This window comes from Kogia breviceps, chromosome 5, assembly GCF_026419965.1.
Source record: "Kogia breviceps isolate mKogBre1 chromosome 5, mKogBre1 haplotype 1, whole genome shotgun sequence".
Classification (NCBI taxonomy): Eukaryota; Metazoa; Chordata; class Mammalia; order Artiodactyla; family Physeteridae; genus Kogia; species Kogia breviceps.
This window is the reverse complement of record NC_081314.1, coordinates 143,115,083-143,137,561: the sequence shown is the minus strand read 5'-3', so window position 1 is coordinate 143,137,561 and position 22,479 is coordinate 143,115,083. Positions and strand designations below refer to the sequence as shown.

General features: G+C 44.2%; 1 protein-coding gene across 9 annotated transcripts in view; it reads left to right on the top strand.

Moving 5' to 3' along the window:
- Positions 1 to 22,479, top strand: part of ERG (ETS transcription factor ERG) — a 280,990-nt gene that overhangs the window by 57,476 nt on the left and 201,035 nt on the right. For 8 of the 9 annotated variants that reach the window (XM_067035112.1, XM_067035110.1, XM_059065276.2 and 5 more), the window contains one exon: positions 21,473 to 21,575. The gene's annotated coding sequence lies outside the window, so the exon portion shown is untranslated. Of the gene's footprint in view, positions 1 to 20,208; positions 20,266 to 21,472; positions 21,576 to 22,479 lie in introns of all 9 variants that reach the window. The other variant, XM_067035111.1, reaches the window with a different exon arrangement.

Genomic DNA, 22,479 nt, shown 5'->3' with positions numbered 1-22,479 from the left:
AGATATTGTTTCATTGTGCTCTGGTGTCTGTTCTTGCTGATGAGAAGTCTTATATCGATTCACAGGGGCTCCTTTCTGTTTAATCTCTTTTCTGTTCTCTGGTCACTTTTAATATTTCCTCTTTGTCTTCCACGTTTCATCATGCTACGACTAGATGTGCATTTAGTTGTATATACTTTGCACAGGACTTCTTTTTCTGTTTTCTTTTGAAGTCTCACTTATTTCCTCAAACCTCGTTATGATTTCTTCCCAGTTATCTCTTTGGAATATTTTTTATCCCCCACTTTCACTATTCACTCATCATGGAAATCCTGGTAGGCACTGGACATTGCATCCTAGCCTCCACACTCCTTAATACCTCTCTCTGTCTCCCTCTCTCTTTTTCCTACTTTCTAGGTAGTTCACTAATTTTTCCATCATTTATGAAATGCTATTTTTAAAATGATCTATTAAATTTTTCATTTCTGCAAGTGTCTTCAGTTATTTCAGCTCTGCTTGTGATTGGTTTATACTGTCCTGCTTTTTTCATTATGGTTTTAGATACTTTTTGAAAAAGCTATTTTAGATTTATTTTATAGATTTGTTTTTGATCTTTTATCTACTGTTTTGGGGATGTTATTCTTCCTTCTTTTTGCGTATCTACATTAACTAAAATCTATTCATTTTAGTTTTTTCATCATGTACTTTGTAATATTTTCTTGTGAGCTCATCTTCAGTGGGAATTAATTTTTCTTTGTAAGTTTACTGAGATGTGAAAGTGTCCCTACAGAGTAGGTTTTCTGTTTGCTCCTGCCAGAGACCTAGGGGTTTTGATGGTTATGGATCAGTTATCTATCTATCTAATCTAGCTATGCTAATATACTGTATACAGATAACAGAAATGTGGTTTTGATTTCTCACAGATAGCTTTTTTTTTTTTTTTTTCCCCTCTGCACAAGTCATTGGGCACTTAGCAAGCTTTCTTGATAGGAAGAGTCCCAATTCTAGTTCTCCTGCTTCCCTGGAATCATAAGCCATGTTTTGTCCCTGTTTGAGCCTTAGAATCTACCCCCCACCACCCGCCAAGTTCTTAGGACCTATATTTGTGGCCCAAATTCCTATGGGTTTTGGTGATTTCAGCTAGTACTCACCACTCTTGCTTTAGTTTTTCTCTTTGATTCTGGAGCTTGTGGATTTCTCTTTCTTTCTTTTGCTCTTGGGTATTATACAGACTCTTTTTCTGAGTGGTGGGTATTGGTGGTTATTTGTTCTATAGTATTTCACTGTGTTTGTAACGGGAATAGGGCCTTGACTGTGTCAGATGAGTCTGACATGTGGTGATCTAGGGTAGCATTTTAGGAAGAATATTTACTGTACTTCTAGTTAAGCCCAGAGGCAGAATGGGAATTCAGTAAGAGAAACCATTTTTTAAAAAACTCGTTGGATGACAGTGCCTACTGTACCACTCAAAGATGATTTGCTTTAAATCATGGGTTTTTAAAAAATTAATTAATTCATTAATTAGTTATTATTATTATTATTTTTTGCTGTGTTGGGTCCTCGTTTCTGCGCGAGGGCTTTCTCTAGTTGCGGCGAGCGGGGGCCACTCTTCATCGCGGTACGTGTGCCTCTCACTGTCGAGGCCTCTCTTGTTGCGGAGCACGGGCTCCGGACGCGCAGGCTCAGTAGCTGTGGCTCACGGGCCCAGTTGCTCCGCGGCACATGGGATCCTCCCAGACCAGGGCTCGAACCCGCGTCCCCTGCATTGGCAGGCAGATTCTCAACCATTGTGCCCCCAGGGAAGCCCAGATGATTTGCTTTAGATAATTTTCTATTATTGGTGCTGAAAGCATTGGGATAGTATAGATAACTTCTTAATGGTTTAAACAGTGGAAAGAAGTGGGGAGGAAGAAAATAAAAGTCATACCATTCATCTGGTAGGAAAAACTGAGAATATAGCAAGAAGGTAAACCTTCAACTATGGGAAAGAGGAAGTTGGAAGGGAGGACAAATAGAGAAAATGATTTCGTCTATTAAGCACTGATGCATTATTATTATTAGAATATTTAACATGAGATCTGCCATCTTAATAACTTTTTAAGTGTAGGGTATGTTATTGTTAACTATAGATGCAGTGCAAAGATTGTTTTAAGGAGAACCAAAGCGGAACCTTCAGTTAGAATTGGGAAAGAAAAGAGGGAAGATTGTACACTTTCTAGTTAACATTTCAGACTCTCCCAGTAGGAGAGCAAATGGATTTTTTTGCTCCGGATGCGCAGGCTCAGCGGCCACGGCTCACGGGCCCAGCCGCTCTGCGGCACGTGGGATCTTCCCGGACCGGGGCACGAACCCGCGCCTCCTGCATTGGCAGGCGGACTCCCAACCACTGCGCCACCAGGGAAGCCCTGAGCAAATGGATTTTGAATCTGGTAGTGGCACGAGGCTAATAGAACTTCTATGAAGATTTTTAAATCGCTCCTATTCAAGCGGACCCTATCAGAGAAGAGTCTTTGAATATGGCCTAGACTGTTCTGTAGGACCCAAAATGGACATAAGACTGGATTAGTCCTTAGATAATGTCCAATAAATAATAATGTATAAATTATAAAAGTGACAAAAGAACTAACATTTATGTCAATATTTTTGGAAAGACACACTCCAGTGGTTACAGAGAGAATTGTGTGTGCTTCAATCGATAGTATGTATTCACTCGAAACTTCTTTTAATTTAAAAGATAATTCTATAGGAATTGTATTCTATTAGAATAGATAATTCTATTAAAAAGAAATTTTAAAAATTTTACATCGTCCCAATTATACCATTCTTTTGTAACTATTTTCATTTTGCATTTTATATCACATTTGTGTGTTCTCTTTCCTGGCCGTAATCATACCATATATAATATTTTGCATTTTCTTCTACTTACTATGGTAAATGTTTTCAGGTATCTAGTTAAATTCTCATAATTTTGCAGACATTTTAGATGGAGACTTGCGATTAAGACGTGGGACTAGTAAAATAAAAAAAAGAAAGGGAATCAGGATTTCCAATTTGTTCTGTTAAATAAGGACATTAAAATAAAAAAAGAAGAAAGAAACAAAACCTATTCTGTAATTTCACAGCATTTCCACAAATAAAGGACATTTTAACATTAAAAAAAGGGATATAATCTCAAAAGAAAGAAAAATGCCTTTAATTTAGCCTTTTGAGTAAAGTTACTCTTCTTTTCCACTTCTCCCCCTGTTTCTCCAAGGATGGTTGAAAACCTCATCAGGGAACTTTCCTGACCCAAAAACTGGGTCAGGGATTCCCTGGACCTGGGCGATGTCTGAAGGAACTTTTTCATGTCTGAGTTTGTGACTTTGCTTGCAAAATAACTGATTAATGCAGTAAAACCAGTGAGAAACCTGGGTGTTTCAAATGGCGGACCCCAAATCCACCACTTCCCACACAGGTGAAGCTTCCCCCGAAGTCCCAGAACAAGGAACCACAAAAGATGGCTCTGGTATCTGTCAGTTTTAATATAGTTTTTGTCTGAAAATCTTGAAAAATGTTCAGTGAAGGCCCATTGCTGGAGACCTTGCAAAATTATATGCAGTTTTGTTGAAAAAGGATCTGATTTGGACACATTTCAGATCTCTTCCTGTGGCAGAGATACCCTCTCAAAGACAAGTTCTTTAGGTGATAAGGGTATCGATTAAAAGTGTAACGCTTTTGAACTGGCTCAGTTTGACACTGGGGCATGCTCCCGGTGCCCTGGACTGGACAGGTTCTCAGTGTCACCTTGCCTGTGCTCCCGCCTGAAATAAGTCTGAGCTCTCCCTGCCTCGACAGCACAGCTGGGCTCCTGCGCCGACCATGGCCAAGCTCACCCGTTCTCAGCAGAGACAGAAAGCCCTTCAGTACCTTTTTTGATGTGGTTTATCTTTCACTTCTCAGGAGGAAATTCCACCCAACTGGATCATAATTTTTTGAGGACTTTCACCAGATCTTAGAGTTTCAGGAATGAAAGGCTCATGTGTTTTATTCAGGAAACTTCCAGCTGCTGAAAGGACTTGAACGTTAAGCATCAAATCAGTGTGAGGTGTTCAAAGATATTCTTCAAAAGGGCTTGAGAGAAAAAAGAAGAGAAAGAGGGCAAGCCCACACATCAATGTGTTATTAAGCATTATTTTCAGTGCTGTTGCTCTGTATTGCTAGTTACAAAACACAGAAGCATTTTTAATGATAATTTTGTATAATATATGATAATTTAATGAAACATTTTAATGAAAAGGGTGGATTTAAGTGACTGTAAACATATCAGTTTGCTGCTTTTTCACTCCTCACCACCTCTCCTCCCCATTTAAAGTCAATATTTATCAAAAATCGTTTCATTTTCGAATGTCTGATGTTTGCACAGCTGTTTTGGTTTCTTCTTTTCAAAGTTCCTACATTTGCAATGAAAGTGTCAAAAGTTAAAGGCCGAAATTAAATCAAGAAGTAGGAGGTTTATGCCAAGTGCAAATAACAGGATGCAGTGCAGTCAGAAAGACAATGGAAGTGGCTCTGAGGACCTTCAAAGTCTTCCCAAGTTCAAAACGCTTTTCGTAAAATAACTTCCTTTTCAAAAAGTGTTTGGTAAGCTTTGCCTTCTTCTCATTTTAATTTTTTTATGCCTATGAATTTATTTTAAAGTTGCTTCTGTTATTGTTCTAGGAGAAAACTGTTATCCTCTCTCCTTAAAGTGGTGACTGCAAATGCTCACCGAAATAGGAGGGTCAGTAAAAATAGAAGTAGGAGTAAAATGTTCATGGGAGCAAGTCAAGGGGATGAGAAACTCAGGGAGTCAGGTCATCCAAGAATTAAACTGGGAGAAACTCCTCTGGTATGGGGACAGTGTTCAGTCGTGCTTCTAACCGCCCCCCGCCACGCGCATAACCATCCTGCATTCTCTGCTTAGCCTTTGGCAATTAAAACTGAATATATTGATATCAATATCTGACTGTCCATCGTCTGTGTCTGTCTCTCCGTCTGTCACCTGTCATCCTTCCGTCTATGTATCTACCCATCATCTATCTCTCTGATTTTCTCCAGTTAAGCCTGTCCAGTACAATAATATGGGATTGGATTGCTTCATAAATTAACTTCGAGATTTGCCTTGATATCCTTTGAGCTTTACCAAACTTTGTATATCTTCCGAGACCGTGGTCTCCTCGCAGTTGAGCCTTCCCCTCACTCATGTTATTTAAACATGAGGTTGGATTGCCGCCTCACCTGGCTGTTGTGTTTTAGGCTGTGTCATCTGAATTGGTGGGAAGGGGGAGTGTGGCGGCTGGAGGTCCTGCCACCGATTCTGGAAGCCAGGGATTCTCTGAATTATGCGAAATCCATCAGTTCCAACAATCCAAGCTGATGAACCCCATGTCCTGTAGGTAGAGGTGATGTTTCTGGTTGTCTCTTTGTTGCCTGTAAACTTGACTGCGGTAACCAGAGGTGGAAGAAACTAATAGTGACAACGTGGGCATCTCAGAGCCAAGGATCTCCAAGTGGGGCTAGACACATGGACAGGCTGGAGCCGCAGGGCTGCCTTTCATTTTCCGTGAGCTCTGTCAGAGTTTAGGAATTGCCTGAAATCTCCAGTTGATGTCTGGTTGGCTCACCTATAGAAGGTACTCAATATTAGTTACTGGTTGTCTAAAAAAATTAAAACATAAACAAAGAAACAGAAACCTCTTGGCATATTTCAGCCGGAAGTGTCTCTTAATTGTTTAATTCTGCCTTCTGTTTAGTTCTGCTGTGATTTCATCCTCATTGAGATTTCTTACTGTTGCATTTCTTGGTCAAATGAAATGGAGCTTCTCCTCCCTGGTCTTCACTCCCTCTTCACTCCTCTCAATAGCAGGGAGGGGTGGTTGATAGGATTGATGACGTCCTACAGTCCTGCATGAGACAGGCTGCCACCTAGGGTGGCATCACTCCAGCGTCCCCTTTGGACCCTTTCATCGCACCCTGAGGGGGCTGCCTTCTGTGGAGCAGGGGAGGGGGTCCTCTGTGACACTGTACTGGAGCTGTTCTGTGTCCTGTCCTTCGGGGGACATTTTCTTTCTCATCCACCTTTCCCGCAGGCAATATGTGAACCCAACTGGGAACTTTATTTTTTTTAATTAATTCATTAACTTTTTGTGTGTTTTCCTTGGAAGTGTTCTCTTTTTTAAATTGAAGTATAGTTGACTTACAGTGTTTCAGGTGTATAGCAAAGTGATTCATATATATATTCTTTTTCATATTCAATTCCATTATAGGTTATTACAAGACATTGAATATGGTTCCCTGCACTATACAGTAGGGCCTTGTTGTTTATCTGTTTGATATACAGTAGTGTGTATCCGTTAATGACAAATTCCCAGTTATCCTCACACACTCTTTCCCCTTTGGTAACCATAAGTTTGTTTTCCGTGTCTGTGAGTCTGTTTCTGTTTTGTAAATAAGTTCATTTGTATCCTTTTTTTCAGACTCCACATATAAGTGATATCATACGGTATTTGTGTTTCTCTAAACGTTAGAGTCTGTCTGTCGGGACATTTCTTCCAGCCACTGGCCTACAGGCAGGTGCTTCTCATTGTGATGTTGTCAGAGCTCCTTGATGTACAGCCGGTCTCCCAGCCAGGTGTTTTCACTCATTACTTTGCAGTAGGTGAGCCAAAGCCAGGGTGGGGTGAATGGGGTGGGGCTTGGAGTGTGGGTCTCTCACTAGCCTGGATCACTCACCCTCTCTAGACAGTTCTGTCTCTTGGTGTTTGTCCAGATGTGTGTCTCACCTTTTGTCCCCGTCCCTGAGTTCGGCCTCCACTCCTCCGTGATTTCACCTCTTCCGCCACACCTGCGAGACGCCGGGCATCTGTGTTCCCAATGCGCTGGACTCAGTGCGACGCAGTGCAGGATGAACTTTATTCCCCCAAACTCACGGTTCACGTCTAGAGCACGTCTCACCCCCATCCCAGTTTCATAGACGCCAGACTTTCCCCCGAACTTCCAGGGGCTAAGTTACAGTCTAATTTTCAAGTACTGAGAAGTCTAACCAATGCAAGTCTGTCTTTCAGTCTGTTTAAAGATCCTGTGCGTGTTGAGCCTGTCTCAGAATCAAAGAGACTTCTGGGGCCCCCGTCACCCAGCCCTGCTCTTCCTCTCCCCCTTCTCTGCTGCCCGCCTCCCTTCCTGCTCCTCCAGGGCTGGGGCAGGAAGGGGGGGGGGCGGCAAGGGGCTGTTGGAAGGCTTGCTCCCCAGGGCATTGTGATTTGTGAAGCTGAGGTCCAGGCACCGGCTGTCTTGCGTGGGGCGAGTGGGAAGGTTCCTCAGGGGTCTTGTAGGGACCACGTCCTGTGCGTGGGGGAGTGTCAGGCTTCGTCCTTGCTGTGCGGGAAGATCCTGGAGCACCCGCTGGCAGAGGTCTCATACCTTCACGTGCAGAGCGCGCTGGTCTGCTGAGATTGGCCTCAATGGGCCATGACCATCGGATGCTGTCCATTTGTGCTGGAGTATTTCACACTGCATTAGCCATGTCTGAGGTGTTCCCCCAACTCTAAGTTACGTGATGTTATCATCCTGGTTTTTACCTGACAGTTCCGGTCATTTCCTCTGTACCTATTCAGTTTGCCCGGTTAGCATGGACTGTGTCATGTGCTGCCCTCCTCAGGAGTGGAGGGCTTATTGCCTCAGATGCTGGGAGTGTGGCTGGAAGATGTCTCAGCTGTCGGCCCCCTTTGGGGGGCGTACCAGCTGCAGATGACGCCCTGCCCAAGGTCATGCCTCCTTCCTGGGGCAGCCTGTGCCTTCTCAGCACAGGGCTACCAGTCAGCAGATCCAATAGGATGGATTTAGATATGTATGTGTAGATATCTATCTATATCGATCTCTGTGTCTGCGTCTATATATCTCATTTATATCATCTCTGTTTTTATATCTATTTTAATGAGATTTATTTTAAGGAATTGGCCCACAGAACTGTGAAGGCTGGCAAAATCTATAGGATGGACCAGCAGGTTGGAAACTCAGGCAAGAGATGATGTTCCAGTCTTTTTTTAAAAATTGAAGTATAGTTGATTTACAATATTGTGTTAGTTTCTGGTGTACAGCAAAGTGATTCAGTGATATATATATATATATATATATATATATATATATGTTTTTTTTGGGGGGGATTATTTTTCATTATAGGATATTACAAGATATTGAATATAATTGCCTGTGCTATATAGTAAATCCCTGTCTTGTCTAATTCATGTATAGTAGTGTGTATCTGTTAATCCCATGCAGTTAATTTATCCTTCCCCGCCTTTCCCCTTTGGTAACCAGAAGTTTGTTTTCTATGTCTGTGAGTCTGTTTCTGTTTTGTAAATAATTCGTTTGTATTATTTTTTAGATTCCACATATGTGATATTATTCCATATTTGTCTTTCTCTGTGTGACTTAACTTCACTCAGTATGAAAATCTCCAGGTCTGATGTTCCAGTCTTGATGCTGAAATTTGTGGCCGGCAGGCTGGACACTCAGGCAGGATTTCTCTGTTACAGTCTGGAGGCAGAATCCCTCCCTTCCCCCAAACCTCTTTTTTTCTCTTAAGGCCTTCAGCTGATTGGGTGAGGTCCACCCACGTTAGGGATGGTAACCGGCTTTACTTAAAGTTAACCGATCGTAGATGTTGACCACATGCTCAAAATGCCATCACAGAAACACCTAGACTAGTGTTTGACCAAACAGCTGGGCACCAGGGCCTTGCCCAGTTGACACATAGACTTAACCACACAGCAGAGGTTAAAGGCCTGGCCCCTTGTCCCTGCCTCTCAGCTGTGAAGGGCCAGGTCAGCTGCAGAGTACCCCAGGGGCATGTGTGAGGCCTTTCCTAGGTCTGCCTGACAGCTCACCTTTCCCCACACGTCCCCGCCTGCTTCCCCCCCCTGCATCCACAGGATACACCCCGTCAAATGCCCTCCACCTTTATCTCTGACTCAGGTTTTGCTCCCCTGAGAACCCATCCTGCAAAACCAGTTAATTAGCAAAGCTGAGCTACAGGAGTGGATATCCTGCCTTGCCTACCCTGGGTGTGTAATTCACGCTCACTGGAAGCGCTCACCTTGAAATGACCTCTGTGACTCCAGTGGACAAAGTATTTAAAATTCACAAGTAATCCCCCAAAACTCGTTGGAACTTGTTCTCCGTAAACCATTTTATGCAACTAATTCAGTAGTTCACATTTATCGAGCACTTGCTATGTTCCAAGAACTCTTCTAAGCTTTTGAAATATATTAGTTCATTTAATTCCCCCAACAATTTAAGTAGATATTACTATTGTATCCATTTTATAGATATGCAAATAGAGGCACAGAGAGGCTAAGTCACTTACCCAGGGTCACACAGCTTGTCCTTCTCTCACTCGGGGAGGTATAAACACGAAGTGGGGGTAGATGGAAGGGAGGTGATGGGCTTGTCCTGGGTTCATTCATCCTCCTCAACACCAAGGGCGGCTGGAATGTTTTTTGGGTCCCAGGTAGACTGAGAGCTGTGAATTGGGCTGCGACCAGGGCCTCGTTCTCTGCTTTGGAGGAAAGTTCTCAAGAGCAAGTAGCAGGCTGGTGGTCACAGGGAGAAAAAGGAAGACGATGATGTTAATGAGAGCAGCTGAGCTCTCCTCCCAGACCTGGTACATGGGTGTCTGCTCAGTTTCCCTCTGCAAGGTCTCAAGGCTTTCTGTTTGGCTGCCTGTGTTTCTGGTAAATGGGGACGGACACGATGGGGTGGAGAGCGGGTGGTGTAATGTCTGGGTTCACGCCACGTCTGAAACACCAGCGAGGGCAACACCTTCTGGGAGCGTCCCCACTACCCACTCAGCCAGAAGTGACATCCTTGAGCCTTCCCGAGAAGGCCGCAGTGGCTGGGTGAGATTTTAGGAAGATTCAGAGAATGAATGGACAAAACTTAGCATTTCAGAGGCAAGCTAAGGAGAAACTGGGAGGCATTAAGGCAAAGATTGGCTTGCATGTGTCCATACCTGGGGATTTTTGTCCTTGGGGCGTGCGTTGGTTCTGAGTGATCAGGGTGAACAGCGTTCAGCTCTCTAAGGGGCATCTTCCTGGGTTTTAGCCAAAAGAGGATCATGGATCTCGGGAGGGGGCCCCATGGTGGAAATGACACATAGAAACGGTTCAGGGATGCTTGCCTCTTTGTCTTCTCTGTCGTCAAACCAGAGTGTGGCTTTTCCTCCACGGAAAAGACAGCAAGGTTCACGGAATAAATAGAGGCAGGGTTTGAATCCTGAGTTCCAGTCCCTGCTTATCCACTTAGCAGATCTGTGACCTCAACTTCTTTATCAGAGAAACAAGGAGGGTGATAACCACCTCGCAGGCTCTCAATACACCAGCCGGTGATTAGTGCCACCAAAGGCTCCACAGTTTGGGTGATGAACGAGGCCATTACTACCCCCTGGGGGAATTGCAGCAGCCTTGCCGGGTTAACTGGCTTCTGATGCATCTTTTTTTTTTACCCAAAGATCAAGTTATTCTATCTGCCATAAAACGAGAAGGGAGAAGGGCCCCCCCTTCCTCTTTTTTAGAGAGATAGAGCCAGCCTGGAAGATCTGGTTTCGAGATTGCAAAACCTGGTCCCATTTCAGAGGGTTAGACTGGCAAAGAAAAGTCCAGGTACTTGATAGCTCTTTTCCCAGCAAGAAGAAAAAAAAGTGCTGAATAAACGTTATCATTGTATCTCGTGAATGCTGCAAACAGAAAACTCGGAGAAATTTCAAGCGAGAAGATAATCCCCAAACGGAACAGCGTGTGGATTCAGCAGGCGGGTGTACGGAGAATGAAGGTCAGGCTCGCCCCGCAGGAGGACGACAAGCCCCTTCCATCTCCCTGTAGCCCCTCCCCCCAGCCCCCATCTTAGCCACCCTCCCTGCCCTGGGAAACTCTGTCATTGCTCTGCGGCCCCAAGAGAGTCCAAGCCCAGTCCCTGCCTGGACCAAGCCCTGGAGCTCCTGTTCACCTTGCCCAGCTTCGTGGCTTGGGGGCCTGAGGATGAAAATTTTCATCCTTGGGACTGGAACAGGGTGCCCCATCTTCATCGAGACCTCACCTTCCCATTTTCCATCCTTTCTCCTTCTCTCTCCCCCCCTCCTCTTCGGTGTCTGATGGGCCCCCAGGTCTTGGCATCTCCCCTCCCCTCTGTCCTGCCTCCTTGCTCCTTGGCTGGACCGCCTTCACTCCTGGCTGGACCATGGTAGCGTTTCCCTCCCTGCAGTCAGCTGCCTTGGGAATCTTCCCAAAAGCCTCTTTGGGAAACTCCATTCTACAGATGCTCAAAAGTCCCCAGCTGCTGTTTTCAGAGCGAGGGCCACACTTCCTAGCCTGTGCCTTGAGGCTCTCTCGGTGGCTCCGCCTGGCCCTCCACGATCCACACAAGCCTTCCTGGCCCAGCCACCGTCCCCCGCTTGGGCTCGCCCACTTTCCTGCTTCTCTGGAACATCTGCCTGAGGCACTGGCTCAGCTTCTCTCCACACCCTCTGTCTGAGGCCTTTGTCCTGCTTTGAAAAGCCCACCTTGACCACCTCAGGTGATGGCAAAGATGATTTGGATGTTGTTATGCTGCTTCACAGAGACTTGTACTCACATGCAGAGGTGGCTGCCTTGTGGCCCCTTTATAGGCTCGTGTTCTGCAGTCCTGTTGTACTTGATGGCCTGCGGCGCTCTTTCCTTCTGCCTGGGCTGCCCTCCTCTCTCATGTCTGTAGAACATTCTTCCTCTTTTTCATCATCTGATTTAAACCCTCCCAAAGCTGAAGCTCCCTTTTCCTCTTCCCTGAGCTGTCCCAGTGCATCTTACCGAAGCTGCTATGTTGCCCCCTATTCTGTATCATAAAACATTAGGCCACATGCTGACTCTCCTGCAAGGCATGAGAGACACACCTTGGAACTTTTTCATCCTCCCTCAACCCTGGACACAGCTCTTTGCATGATGTCATCAGTTAATACTTACAGAAGGACTTGTTAATGATGTATTTCATGGAAGATTCTGTATGGATGGAATGCATAGCTGTACAGCCAGAGGCACGTTATAAACTTCGCCTCCTGAGTACAGTAAGTTCCCGACATATGCACCTCCAAGTTGCAACTTTCAAAGATGTGAACGTGCGTTCACCCGTCCAATCGTATAAGTTAGTTCACTCACGTGTCTGGCGTACGTTGTCACGTGCGTGCATCCTCTACAAGTGGTTGTGCTTTTGTGTGCTTTATTGGACAGTGCTGTATAGAGTACAGTAGTACAGTATCTTTATTTCAAGCCCAGCATGGCCAGAAGCAAGCGTAAAGCAGCAGTGATGTAGCTGGTACTGCTAGGAAGCGCCAAGCGCTAATGATGGAAACAAAAATGAAAATAATTGAGAGAGTGGGGTGAGGCGAAAAGATGGTAGATGTCGCTTGTTCTTAACAACTTGAAACGTTCAACCATCGGCGCGATTTTTCTTGTTTGTTTTTTGTTTTGTTTTTTTGGTACGCGGGCCTCTCACTGTTGTGGCCTCTCCCGTTGCGGAGCACAGGCTCCGGACGCGCAGGCTCAGTGGCCACGGCTCACAGGCCCAGCCGCTCCGCAACATATGGGATCCTCCCGGACCGGGGCACGAACCCGTGTCCCCTGCACCGGCAGGCAGACTCTCAACAACTGTGCCACCAGGGAAGCCCCATTGGCGCGATTTTAAAGAACAAGGACAAGATCATGGAACATGTGAAGTCTGCTGTGCTGATGATGTTGACAATGATATCAGAGAAGCTTGGAAAAGTGATGGAGGAGATGTTGACAGTAATATCGAAGAAGAGTGGAAAAGTGATGCAGGAGATGGAGAAACTTCTCAGTGTGCGGATGCAGGATCAACAGCAGCGCTGAGTCCCGCTTAGCTTAATGCTGATTCAAGAGAAAGCTAAAAGCCTTTATGAAGACTTGAAGAAGAAACACGGCGAAGAATCAGAGGGGACATCTTTTAATGCCAGCCACGGCTGGTTTCATCGGTTCAAGGCTAGAGCCAACTTTCACAACGTAAAAACTGGCGAGGCAGCGAGTGCAGATACGGTAGCTGCCTGGGAATTTCCTGAATTCTCTTTGTCCTAGAGAAAGAACAAAGGGAGACAAGAGGAGAAGAATAATTGAGGAACCGGAGAGATTCACAATGCAGGAGACGGCAAGGAGATTTTCTTTATTTGAGGAGGCACTGTTAGTTTTTGAGGCACAGGACCCGAACGTAGAACAGTACACAGAGGTCGCAGCAGCCGTTCAGAATGCAATCCAGTGCTACCGTGTCATCTACGATGAGAAGAAAGAGCTACTACCCAAACATCACTGGATTGTTTTTTCAAGAGGGTAGATAGAATTGAATCCAGCAAGGAACCAGAACCTGAGCCATCAACGTCAGGCGTGAGTGACATCGCAGCTGGCCCTCCGTCTCTTACTGCTGACGACCCTTCAGCTCTACCATCTCCCACCTCCTCCCCCTCCTCCAGCCAGTAACTCTTCTCGCCTGTGCACTCGATGCCAGCCCCTGGATGCCAGCTGCTGTACCGTACGACTGTACTTTTCAAGGTACTGTGCTGTAAGATTAAAAATGTTTTCTTTATTTTTTGTTTTTTTGTGTGTATTATTTGTGTGAAAAGTATCATAAACCTATTACAGTGCAGCACTATGTAGCCGACTGTGTTAATTGGGTCCCTAGGCGAACTTTGTTGGACTTACGAGCAAATTGGACCTACGAACGCGCTCTCGGAACTGAACTTGTTCGTATGTAGGGGGCTTACACTGTATCAGCGAAGGGATTTTGTGGTGAGGCTCGTGATTTCTATTTAAATATATAAGAAGAGTGAAAAATCTTTATTTCCAGATTGTGTCCAGTACAAATGAGGCAGTTTTGATGCAGTTCTCTTAAACTAATCAAAATCAGCAGAAATGGAAAAGCTGGTTTCAGTGCTCCTGGTGGTGAAAATCCCATCACCAGGGAGGCCAAAGTGTTTCAGCCAAGCCAGTGGACACAGAACTACTTTCAGGATGAGTTCAAGGTTCTTTGAAATTCCTCACTATTAAAGAGCACAAGGCAACCTTTCCCAGTTAATATTCTGTAAGTATTTGGCAGTTGGTTTGTTTTTTAACGGCAGATAATGTAGAGAATTATCTACATTATTGGAGAGCCTCAGTATTTTTTTCTTTCTGCCTTTAGGCCAGTTGATTTTCCTTAGGAAAAGCTTCTAACGACTTGCCTTTCCATACTGTATTCAAAATAAACACATTAGAGGGATGCTGAAAGAAGAATTTCATCTGAAAGAGATGCTCTATGATATTCTCTGGGTCCCTTACATAGGATGTCTCTATTAATTTAAGTTATTTTCATTTTTGCTCTGTTATAGATCTTGCTGCTCAGGAATTTTGCATTTATAATATTGAGATGGTAATACAATATTGATCCATTTAACTAGCAATTAGTTATTTTATATGCATCCTCTAAAGCAGTTATGCATTACCAATGTTTTACTTTTTTCCGCCCGGTGTTGTTAGTTTAAAAACATGAAACAGACCTCATTGTCTGCATAGATGGCTGTTGAGGCGGTTGCTGTCTCTAAGATGTGACCTGGTGATTACATCCAGACAAAATTCATTCTGAAGGCCAAATTTGCTTCTAAAACAGACTTCGGGATTCTGTTCTCAAAGATATATTTTGTTTGATGAACTTTCTTAGAAATACATCATGTCCCTTTAATCTGTGGCCTGCTTGTCAGTTGTCTGCCGTTATGAAATGACTAAATATTTATGTTTTTCCAGTTCAGCTTAGGGAAAAAAAAAAAAAACACACAACTCTGGTAGATGTGTTTCCTTTAACAGAAGGCTCAGTGTCAAACGGGAGAGAAGTAGCATTTATAGTTGTTTTCCCTTTTCTGGATGTCACCGCCTTTCAAACGCAGCCTGTTTTCTTTCAAACGTCTCATTTTTACCGGGGACCTCGAGGCAGACCATGGACCCCCGACGGAGGGGCTGTGGAGCCGTTCGGGGGTTGTGCGTCTCGTCCTGGTGGAAGGCGGCGGCCACCCCGCCGCCTCTGCCATCAGCTTGACCGGCTTGAATGCTTTCACGGGTGCCTGACGAGGCCAAGAAGGAGAGAAAGACCCAGCGTCCCTTCCTCCAAGAACGTCCCAGGCTCGTCATGCGTGTTAGTGTCTAGGTTCGTTTTGCGCTCTCCTTGGAAGAAGCATGAAGGATGGAGGTCGATTTAAGGCTGTGAATGACCTTAAGGAACAAAATGGAAGGAAACCAAACAACCACAAAACGAAACAAAACTGGCGGGCAGCCTCCAGGCCTGGCCACGCCTGGCACAGCTGTATTTTCTCCCGTCAGAACCGCTCTGGTATATTTTTTACCACGTTTCTCCAAGGTGGAGAGGGGGGTCCATTTGAAAAGCTGCCAAGACTTGCCTCTTTGAGTTCTGAAAGCGGATAAGGCGGCACAGTGATTTACCAGTGGAAAGGCACCCACGTGTGTGCACGAACAGTGTCAAGTTGAGGCATGGTGACGATGAACAGCCTACGACGTTTTGGGTTCTAAGCAGGTTCGGGAGGCAGAAGAGCTGATGTGCATGCGATTTCAGAGCACTGCTGTGTTTTCTAGCTCTGGAACGCCATCTCCCTAGCTTCTGCCCTGCCTACAAGTGACATGTCTCAGGGACTCAGCTACTGGCATTTCCTCGCCATCACCTCTTGACTTGACAATCATTTCGGGGCCTCTTTTCTCTGCTTGGCTTCTGGAGCACAGGTGTGCCAGGGCCGGCACCTCAGATTTACCAGAAAGATGGCACCATATCTCTATTCAACTCTGTACTCAGGGACTTTTGTTAGTTTCTTGAAATTGCCCAGGATAGGGATAGTTACTCCACAAGAATGGCCAAATGCTTCAAATCAGAAGAATTCCCCTGGAGAGCCAGTTGCTAAAACATCTAGTAACACACCACTTCTGAGACACTGGGGTCCCTTCCACCCGCCAGAGCTGACATTATGGCCTGGCCTTTCCTCTGTCTCTTCCAGACTGGACTGTCGCTGATCCTCTGTCTCTAGAATCTATCTCTGCTACTGCACCTTTCCCTTTATCCCACCTATGAATGTACCTGCTTTTCTCATCCTTAACAAACCAACTAGACAAATAAGATAAACCTTCTTCTAACGGGATTGTAAACTTCTTGAGGGCAGGGCTGAGTCTTGCGCACTCTTGCATTGCTGGCAATTTCTGACACACAGTAGGCATGCAACAAATGTTGGGGGAGTGAACATGTGAGCGTTTCCTTTTTTCTTAAACTGCTCTCCCCTTTTCTCTCTTTGTTGCTGAGTGCCTTTCATGAATAGCCTATGTTGACCTTCCCATATCGTCCCAACCTTCCACTAGCAAACCTTTGGAAACTGGCAACATTATTGGAGGTCACCCAGAGGTTTTGACTTGCCAAATCCAATACCTTTTTATCAACTTGTGTGGTTGGTTGATTGAATTTCTCATTCGTTTTCAGCTCTCTGGAGACGGACGCTGTGAACTGGTTCTGCCTTACTGAATGTCCTTCCTTGGCAGCCAGGACTTGGGTCCTTTCTAGCTTTTTCCTAATTCTCTGACTGCTCCTCTCTGTGTGCTTGGTTGTCCAGTTTTCCTCCTTCAGTCTCTCAAATAGCTCAGGTGCTCGTCTCAACTGGATTCTGCCTGCTTACCTCCCTTGTGGGAGTTATTCTGCAGCTGAGGGTCAAGCGTGGTAATGGGGGAGTTGGTATTTGTGATTGTTCCTTTACAACCTTGTCTTTCCCACTAGACTCTGAACTCATGGCAGAGCCCACCCCTAGTTAGTGCTTAACTCAGTGATGGCACCTGGAGGAAACTGACTTAGTGAATGTTGGATAGATGGATATCCATCCATCTATGGATGGATGGATGGGTAGATGGATGGATGGGTAGATGGATGGATGGATGGATGGACGATGGATGAATCGATGATGGATGGATAGATGGATCATGGATGGATGGGTGGATGATGGATGGATGGATGGACGATGGATGAATCGATGATGGGTGGATAGATTGATGGATCATGGATGGATGGATGGGTGGATGATGGATGGATGGATGATGGGTGGATAGATTGATGGATCATGGTTGGATGGATGGATGATGGATGGGTAGATGGATGGATGGATGGATGGATGATGGATGAATCGATGATGGATGGATAGATTGATGGATCATGGTTGGATGGATGGATGGATGATGGATAATGGGTGATGGATGAATGGATGGAGAAACGAATGAATGAATGGATTTGAAGGGTAGGTTGAACTTAGATTGTGGAAAGAAACAAGTATCAACATAACTTCTTAATTATAGAGACAAGTCATTCAACATTTCTGAACTGTGTTCTGAGAGTAAAAGACACTCTACAGTATGCTTCTCCTGTGTACTTTTCCACTTCATACCTTCGCTCATCTGTCTCCTCTACCTTGTATACTCCCTGTTCCCATCTATTGAATACTAAGTGCCTATGGTATACTCACTCCTATGAAGAGGCATTGCCATTCCATGAGGCTAGATGGAATTGCCACCTCTTTTGTACTTCTCTTATGACCCTCACCACATTCTGCCTCCAGTCAGTCATTTAACCAGAAGTGTAATCCCCCCATCAAATCCTTTGTTTACTGAGGGCACCATTCTGTGTCACCTCTAGTACCTGGACACTCAGTACATATATAGACTGAGAGCACTTATCTTGATAATAGTTATTTGTTTCTCAAGTCTTAGATTATAATGTTATGAGTAGGAAGATTGATGAGCTGGGCTCATTTCCAGCAGATCATTTTTTTTAAAAAATTAGAACAGAAAAGTGATTCAGCATGTCTGTTTGAGCTGGACACAGATAAAAGAGAGGAAGGTGGCTCTTTTGAACATAGACACTGTAGTGTATAGGATGCTTCGTGTCTTCAGGGTTGATTAATCCTGCTCTTCGCCAGCCTAAGCAGAATCCCAGGGGATTGCCTTCCTTGTTTCCCCTGACATCGCAGCATATTGGTTTTGTCCTCAGGCCCCCTCCTTTCATGGTTCTGAGATGGCTGTCACAGTTCCAACTGTGTCCCCAAGACAGGACAATATCACATGACCTTTCTTTGTCGGCCAAGAGACTTTCTCCAGAAGTCCTCTTGTTCTGTCCCCCAGGGTTGAATTGGCCCAAATTATATCACATGCTCATCCCTAAGCCAATCAGTGGCAAGAAGAATGGGTGCCCGGTGATAAGATTTGCCCCTGAAGTTGGGGCAGGGTCAGCCTTCGCCAGGGCATGTCGGGGGGCTGGGCTACATACCCAAGCAAAGTTGGGTTTCCTTTCTCGGGAGAAGGGGGCAGCCAGCGTGTCTGCTGCCTTTGCCACCTGTGGGGAGGGGGCTAAAAAAACACACGAGTGGGCTCACAGTTTACCGTGACTGTCCCTGGTGTCGCTGGTGGGAATGGAGCCTGTTCACAAAAGACGGCTGTCATTCACTCAGGGTCCGGGGTGGTTTCTGTCGAGAAGGCAGCAGCTCTCTAGGACATCTAGTTTTCCATCTTCCCAGTAGCTGACCTCAGCTTATGAAACATTCACTGTTGCTGACGCAGGTGGCCAGGAAAATCTGTGCACAGGGAGTGGCTTCTTGTCCACGTGTTTATGGAACGAGGACGTTGCATGTCCCTGAACATACGATGCCTCGTGTCTCTTCGCTTGGCACTGCCACAAACTCTGTCTGGTTGGACTCGCACCGTCTCTGTCTAACCCGTGGCTTGCGGATGGGCCGGCCGAGGTGGAGAGCGGTCTGTTGGCCGCTGGTGGGCGGCACCAATCTGGCTGTGAGCCCAGTCCCTGTGCACCGCGACTGCTTTGCAAATTAAACTTGCCCTTGAGATGCTCAGGTGTGTTTAACTTTGACCATTTCCAGTGAGAATTTGCCAACCAGCACGATCACACGTGTTCTCCTACTGCGTAGATCAGGGGGCTCATTGGATCCCGGGGTGGTGGGGTTCAGAGCATTTGACCTTGGCAGGGCTGGGCACCATGTTCTTCATCCTGTGCTTTCTGCAGGACCAAGGGCTGTTCAGCTGGCTTGAGCAGTTTGCTCTCATACCAAGGTTCTCAAATGGCTGTGTTTTTTGACTTCTTGAGTCTGGTTTGCATAATTTTCTGAATTTTCTGCTTTGATTGGGCCAGTCGTTACCTCACGCGGCTGGTAGCGTGCCTTTCTCTGGCAAAGCTTCTCTCTCCCTAGACTTTGTGACATCTTTTTGGATCCTTTGTAGGCTTCTCAGCTGCATTACGGATAATTTACGCTGTCAGATAAATGCCCTCTGGATAGATGAAATATTAATAACATTATAACGCTAATTTAAAAATACCCATTGACCATATTTAATAGAATCTTCTCTGGCCTTTGCACTTGTCTTTAAATCAGGACCAATAATATTCAATCATAAATCAAGTGTTTCTTTTGGCATAGAAGAGGTTTGGGCACGAAAATGTACTATAGGATGACACAGTATAGGAAATTTTAGCCCAGGCTTTTAAAACCCATGTTCCCTTTGCAGCAATTGGAAACTAAATACTATTTTAACCACTTGTCCGTGGAAAGCATTTAACCAAATAATAGTCAATATTGGCTTTTGGATTTAGAGAAAAAGAAATTTGGAAACACCTTAATTAACTCAAGATCTGTGCGGCCATGCAAAGCATGACCTAATTCGCTGGTATCCCCTCCTTTCCTGCTGAGCGGCCTGTTTCTGAGCATGGGAGGCCCCATGGTTCCATGAGGCTAGATGCTTATCCCACATCACTGTGAAGAAAACACTTTGCAAATGTGTTTAGGATTATACAAGCATTATTATGTAGTTCTTCTCTGATTATCCAGATGAATATTCTTTGTTCTGAAAATTTGGAAAATGCCCATGATTATAAAGAAGAAAGTTAGACTCCCCAGAAATCACATTGGAAACCCAAAGACCACTTCCAGTAGCGATTTCCCGTACTTTCTTAGAGCCTTCCTCCCCCTCTTTCTATCTCTCCTCTTGTTGTTTTTAATTTTAATTTTTTATTGGCGTGTAGTTGATTTACCATGTTGTTAGTTTCAGGTGTACAGCAAAGTGACTCAGTTATACATATATATATATCCACTCTTTTTTTTTTTAGATTATTTTCCCATATACTCCATTACAGAGCATTGAGTAGAGTTCCCTGTGCTATACAGTAAGTCCTTATTAGTTACGTATTTTATATATAGTAGTGTGTGTATGTCAGCCTCAATCTCCCAGTTTATCCCTCCCCTTATCCCCTGTAGAAAATAAACCGTAAGTTTGTTTTCTACATCTGTGACTCTACTTCGGTTTTGTAACTAAGTTCATTTGTACCCTTTTTCCCCTCTTGTTTTTCATCCGTTTTCTGTTTATGATATTGGAATCAGACTATATATGTGGTTTTGTATCCTAATTTTCCCCCAAGAATTTGGATTTTCCATACCCTACCAAACCCTTTGCCCCACCAGTTGGGCAGTTTGGTTTAAATATCTCGATTCACAGGCCCGCAGCCTTCAGGTGGAGTTGGCTGGGGGCCTCTTGGGTGGAGTGGGAGGCTCAGTTGGTCTGGGGAACCATTTATAAATAATATTGTCCACTGTAAATATTGATTTTGATGCAATACTTAAGGCATTTTCTAACTTGAAAATATTTTTGACTGAAAAAGCTGCCGTTTGCTACTTGTCATGTTGTGAGGATTTTGTTAAATGTACTAATAAATATTTTGGGATTGGATATTTGATTTGGAAACTTGCATAAGCACAGAAATTCTGTATCTCCAAAAAAAAAAAAAAAAAAAAAACAGTTTGGATTTTAGAGCTGCACCAACAGGCATATTCTGAGGAAGATTTTTTATTTTTTTAAAATGGTAGTTCTCTAATCTCTTAAAAAAATATGGATCCTTGTGGCATCTACAAATTAAATGACTGTTTCTTTCCTGGGACAAAAACAGTTGTCTAATTACAGTTCTCAGGATGTTGAATAAACGCCATTACTCTTTGTTTTGAGCAGACAGAAGTGCTAAAGTAATGATCTGGGGAAACCATTATTACTAAAGCTGTGGGCTGTGAGGAAAGGAAAACATTTTCAAAATATTTTCTTTGTGAAAGTACACGTGGGCTTCAGTATATCCATTCAGGCTTGGCCCTCATTTCATTCCCAATTTTTGCTTCGTAATGCTGAACTTCCCTGGGAGAAATGTTGCCCCATCTCCCCCCTCACTTTTTTTTTTTTTTAAAGTAAGAATTTTAAGTTCATTCCCCTTTTAGGATATTTTAAAGTAACGTTTCAGAAATAGGATTTGTCACTAAATGTATAGTCGATCCTTGGTTTTAATATTTGGGAAAAAAACCAGGGCTTAATATATTGAAATTCTCTTTCAGGTTGTTCCAAGATCTTTGAAGACCCAGGAAAAAGCCGTGTTGATCAAAAGCAAGACAAATGACTCACAGAGAGAAAAGATGGGGGAGCCAAGGGCAATTAAAGGTAAAACAACAAAACCTAGAAAACCCTGCTGTTCCTATTCAAGAATTTTTAGAAAAATGTGGATGTAAATATTTTATATCTTCAATATTTGATATTTCTGGTCCCAAACCTTCAAAGACCTTTTCTTGGGTCCTTTGGTTTACTTAGAGGACTTATGTTGGTTCCATTGATTCTCCCGCACAAATAAGATGCTCCTCGCCCAGTACTACCTGTTCCTGCCTTCAACACTGTAGAGTTGTTTTTTTGTTTTAAGAGAAAAAAATCCCCCGCAAAAATCAGTGGGGGGAATCTTATTTCACAGGTGTCTTAACTCTCAGCTATTTAAATAAACAAAAACTGGATATCACAGATGATGTATGATGTTTGATTTATGCAGCATACAATAGCATTGACTTAGTGGATCTACACTGAGGAAAGAAACCTTGGCTATACATCAGTGGCTAAATGAATGTATAGTTAGCTGTATTTAGAGTTTAGTAAGCTCTTCATGCTTCATTTTATTTTATTTTTTTTAGGTGGGATAATTTTATTTTATTTTACAATTTAAAAAATTTTTTTAACATCTTTATTGGAGTATAATTGCTTTACAGTGGTGTGTTAGTTTCTGCTTTATAACAAGTGAATCGGCTATACATACACATATATCCCCATATCTCCTCCCTCTTGTGTTTCCCTTCCACCCTCCCTATCCCACCCCTCCAGGTGGTCACAAAGCACCGAGCTGATCTCCCTGTGCTACGCGGCTGCTTCCCACTAGCCATCTATTTTACATTTGGTAGTGTATATATAAGTCCATGCCACTCTCTCACTTCATCGCATCTTCCTTTTCCCCAACTCCGTGTCCTCAAGGCCATTCTCTACATCTGTGTCTTTATTCCTGTCCTGCCCCTAGGTTCTTCATAAC